Source organism: Microtus ochrogaster, unplaced genomic scaffold (assembly GCF_000317375.1).
Source record: "Microtus ochrogaster isolate Prairie Vole_2 unplaced genomic scaffold, MicOch1.0 UNK18, whole genome shotgun sequence".
In the NCBI taxonomy this organism is placed as follows: domain Eukaryota; kingdom Metazoa; phylum Chordata; class Mammalia; order Rodentia; family Cricetidae; genus Microtus; species Microtus ochrogaster.
In genome coordinates, this window is record NW_004949116.1 from 4,068,205 (window position 1) to 4,073,543 (window position 5,339).

The window sequence follows — 5,339 nt, forward strand, 5'->3', positions numbered from 1 at the left end:
CCTGACTGAAGAATTTACTTCCTCTTGCGTCTGTCGGGCCCCACACCATGTTCTGGGCACTGACTAGTCCTGGGTGGGTGGGATTGGGGAGAGGTGCCTCCCAGCACAGCCCAAAGCTGCATCATAGGTGTTTCCTTAGTGGAACCATGAAATCAGGTAACCGCTCTCCACTGTCCTGTTTTGCAGGACTTGGAACTGACCAAACGATGACAGGACCTTGCTGGGCAAGTAGGGGAGTTCATCTCTCCTTAGGACTAGTAATACATTCATATGTAATTGTACAGCTTGCAAGAAATGTATATTTTGTTGCAGTGCTCTCAAGAGCCGAGACATGGAGACATCAGCCACAGCACCACGTTGCCCCACCCCTCCTTGCAGCTGCTAGCTTTGTTCCATGCAGATCTTGTATTCCCAATCTGTTTTGAGAATGAAGCCTTATAAAGCTACACTGCTCCTGGGTATGGATTCAAAGAGTAGTCAGACAGTGCTGTGCCACGGGGCTAGGCTTCATCCTGGCCCAGGCCATCTCCCTTCTCCCATTACCCTGTGTAGCTCTCCCCTTGTCTGGGCTAGCTACTCTTCTGCACAGAAGTACTCATACCTGCTCCTTGACTTTCTTGAGAAGGAGTGCACGTTGCACCTGACCCAGACAGACCTTCATTGGTCAGTGGCTGTGAGTGAGGATAAGACAGGCGGTACACATGCAGCCATGCCTTGTCTGTCAGGCCAAGGCTATGTGTTGGCAGTCAATAGGAGGGGACTTGGGGCCAAGCTCCAGTTATCTAAGCAGGAAGAAAACCCTGTCCAGCCTTACATCCCACATAGCCGAGTTGTGGGTCATTTTTTAAATTTTGGCTATCAAAATAGCCCGGGGTTCATAAAGGGCTATATATCCAAGCATGAGCCGGAGGACAGGACCAGAGACCCATTCCAAACATGTTTCTGAAGTGTGCCCATTCTAGTCATGCCGGTGAGCCAGCTGCAAAAATGTTCCCTTTGCCCACAGGGCAGACGACTCAAAGGAAGCACTTGGAGTGGAGATCCACCATGTTCTAGTCATTGCTGAGAATGGTAGTTTGATTTGGCTGCATTTTCTTTTACTAACAAGTGCAGAAACCCTTGGACTTGGTCAAGAAGAAAAAATTTTAATAAAGTAAAAATAAAATCCTGTTTCTCAAAAAGTCAAAGTATGCTAAGAAAAAAAAGGAAGCATGACAGGTTACTGATGACGCAGTAGAGAGTATCCTTAGGTTTGTGTGTGGTTGTGATCGTGTGTTCTGTCCTCCGAGGTATCTTCATACCTCTGCAGCCCTGCTATGGTGCAGAACCCTTTCATCCCTGGTCAACTTGGTCCTGTCCCCGCTCAACACCTGACTCCCAGCTGTAAGGATTTCATGGCTAAGGAATCATGCAGAATTTTTTCTTTTGTGACATTTTTGTCCTCAAGGTCTATTCATGCAGATCATTTTAGGAATTCCTTTGTAGTCGCTAGTTAGCCACATCTTGCTTCCGGGTAGCTTATACTTTGTTACTGTGAAGACATGAACATGAGCATTTAGATGTCTGTAAATCCTGTATTCAGTAATTTTGGCTGTGCATTCAGCAATGAATGGTGGATCACATGGTAACTCTGTTTAAGTTTTGAGGCGCCACTATCTTGGTCTCTGTAGAGACTTCATCATCTTACAGTCTCATCAGTGGCGTCTGGCACTCCCACCTGCTTCTCGCCAGCATGTTTTACAGACAGCTGGTCCTGTCAGGTAGGCAGTGATGTTGGTAGTTTTGATTTGCATTCTGATGAAGCTGAATACCCTTTTGTGCTCATGGCCATTTGTGTTAGGAATAAAGTCATCAAAGCCAGCTTTGCAGATCTGTGCAAATAAAAATATGGATGATACAGACATTTTCCAGTTTATTAAGAGGCCACAGTGGACATCTAGCTTGAACTGTTCTCTGTGGGAGCAGCAACATGATGAGCTCGTCATAATGGAGATGCAGCCGTGTCCACACAAATCAACCCATCACTATTCTGCTTATCAGTGCAACAGAAACCCTAAAGAAAGTACCCGAGACCAAATACTACATTGAGAAGTACAATACTGGACTGGGAGAGATGACTGACTTAGTGAAGTACTTTTTGTTCAAGCATGAGGACCTGCGTTTGGGTCCCCAGCATAGACATAAAAAGCTGACTGTGAAGGCATACATCTGTAATCCCAGTGGTGGGGAGGTAGAGATAGCTGAGTCTGCTTTTCAAAGAAGATTTTTACAGAGTCCTGGAATCTTCGAGCAGTCTGGGTTGGGCATCACAGCCTCACAGTTTCATGCATTGGCCCCCATTGCCTGGACTGTGAAGCCTTCCCCTGGAAACTAGTTGAAGCCTCTGGCAGACAAACTGGAATGCCTGGGAGCAGACCCAGCTGTGTGTGGAGGCCTGCAGAGCAGGCTTTCTGATCCCTGGGCCTAGTCGCCAACCCATGTGTCAGAGAGAGTAACTAACTGCAGGAAACAAATGATAGGAAGTTCGTTGCTCACGCTGGGGAAACTGAACACATTTGGAAAACAAAGATCCTCGTGGAACACATTTGGAAACCCCATGGTTCTTGTGGGCATGTGAGTGCTGGTGATAAAGCTCGCAGAGTGTCCTTTGTGGCTCCCAAAGCCACTTAAATTTCTCCTATAGCTTCTTACTCGAGGAGGAAGGGTACACCGCAGTCACAGAATGTCCTCATGGTAGCGATGCCATGACAGCTGTAGCCACAGCCCAGAGAGAAGGGCAGTGCATGCACATGGGGCACACTAGGGGAGAGCATCAACTGCGTGGGTAGTGGGGGCGGGGGGCAAGCTGTGCTCCTTGTGTCACTTTTCTAATTGCTGTGGCACAGTATCTGATAAAAGTGACAAGGTAAGAAGAGGCTCCCAGTTTGAGGGTGTGGTCCATGAGGAGGACCATGCTGGCAATGGGACCATGGAGCTGAAGTGAGACACAAAAATCCATTTAACAATTTATTAAGGGGTGCAATGAAAAGCAAACTCATGAATACAGAACAAGAAAGATGCTTCTGGTCTAGCTGCTGCTGTCTCGTTGCTCTCCCAGGGGAGATGAGGACCAACCACAAGGCTTGCTCTGGCTCCGACCACCCACAAGAGGATGCATGACCCTTATAGAGAAAATCACACCCATAGCAAAGTCACCCCCAGATGTCATTGGGTAAACAGAGCTCCCACAACATGGGGCCACTTGCTGATTACCTCCCAATGCCTTCGAGAAGCAGAGAAAGGCTTCTGTCCTTACTGTCTGGGGTTGGTGCCCAGGGACAGTGCTGTCCGCCTTCAGGGTGGGTCTTCCCTCCTCAGTTAAGCTTGTCTGGAGACATTCTCACAGACATGACTGGATATGTCTCAGTCCAGTCAAGCTGACAGTGCACACCAGTCACCGCAGCATCCTAGAACTGCTAAGAAGCAGCCTGGGGCCCCACTGTAGCCTGGGGCTTCATCAGAAACTGTCTCCTAATCCTGAAGGCTGAACATCTGAGATCAAGGTATCTTAGGATGATGAGAGAGGATGTTGTATGGCAATGTTCCAGGGAGACATAATAAACATCTGACCATCCGATAAGTTACTGGAAACAGACGAAAATACAGATCCCACCTGTCCTACCTAGGGATCTGTTGTTTTTATCAGCCCAACACAAGCTGGTGTTATCTGGGAAGAGGAACCTCAAGTGAGAAAATGCCTGCCTCAGATTGCCTACAGGCAAGTCTGTGGGATGTTTTGTTGATTAATGGTTGATGATGGAGAGCCCAGCCACCGGGTCTTGCCACCCCTGGGCTGGTGGTCCTGGATTGTATAAGCAAGCCAGCTGAGCAAGCTGATTAGCAGTGCACTTCCATGGTCTCCGCTTCAATTCCTGCCTCTAGGTTCCTGTCCTGGCATCCCCTGATGATGGACTGTAACCTGCAAGCCAAGTAAACCTTTTCTTCTCAAGTTGCTTTTGATTGTGGAATTTTAGCAAAGCAATAGAAAGCAAGCTAAGACACTATTGAAGTCCAGTTGATAAAGCAATGAATTTTATTGGGTTACTTACAGGAATATGGGTGGGTGAGGGGTTACATACAGGGCCAGAAATGACTCAAAGACAGTTGCATCACCAGAAGCCCCCTCCCCAGCATTGGTGGGAACCTCGGGTTCACTGCACAGCCTGCAGACAGCTCAACAGGTTGGCGGGTGTCCCTTCCAGGTGACTCAGTTGGTCTGAGCCTCTTCCAGTCAGCTCGGCTGGTCTCCGCTTCTTCCAGGGAGCTCAGCCGGTCTGAGTCTCAGTCATCCTTATTGCGTGTATATATACGTGGGGAGGGAGGGAGCAAGAGGAGACCGGGCTAGCTGGGATGGGAAACATCCTTCAGAGGCATTTCCCTAATGATTGTTTCCTGAAACCAGGTCCCACCTCCTGCTCAGTATTAATTCATTATTGGGGTAACTCATTAACAAAGTCAGCGCTCTTGGCTAGGCTGTCCCTTCCACTGTGACAGAGGCAGGATTTGAGCTCACGGTCTTAGGGTTTCAGACCCTGGCTGGCAGCCTGTGCGGCAGAGCATTATGGCTGAAGGCTGTGGTCAGGGAAAAGTCACCTCCCTTGTGACATCCAGGAAGCCAAGGCAATGAGGAGCGCTGGAAAATATGTGGCTCCAAGGACAGCACCCAGTAACCTCCTCCCTTCATCAAGGCCCAGCATCCTCATTTCTACCACTCCTCAACAATGCTATCAGAACAGGATGATTCACAGTGGAGGGCAACTCCCTCCAGAGAGCAGTTACTTACCAAAGGTGTCAGGAGGCAGCTCCACATTCCTACGAACCTTAGATGGGGCCTTTCAAAGCCACAGCATAGTGGCCTCAGATCCGACCTCTTCACAGCATCAAGCCCCCGACCACCAAGCCTTCAACGTTTTGAGGGGACACTATATCCAGATCATGACACTCTAGAGCCGTTGTCTTCCTAATGCTACAGCACTTTAGTACAGTTCCTCATGTTGTTCCCCAATTATAAAATTACATTCATTACTACTTCATGACTGTAATTTGCTACTGGTAAATATCTGATATGTGACCTCTGTGAAAGACTCATTCAACCGCCAAGGGGTATGCGACCCCAAGGGTTGAGAACCACTGCTCTAGAATGTTCCCATCTAGGCTCCTTTCACCTATGGCCACTATCTGGGTTGCTCTGGCCCGAGGCTCTGGTGGCTGCCTGTAGTGCCAGCAGCTGACACAAGGCCTTTCTCTAGTGATCGGGGTGAAAGGTCCAAAGCAGACATGGCCTCTTTCCTGCTCACCAT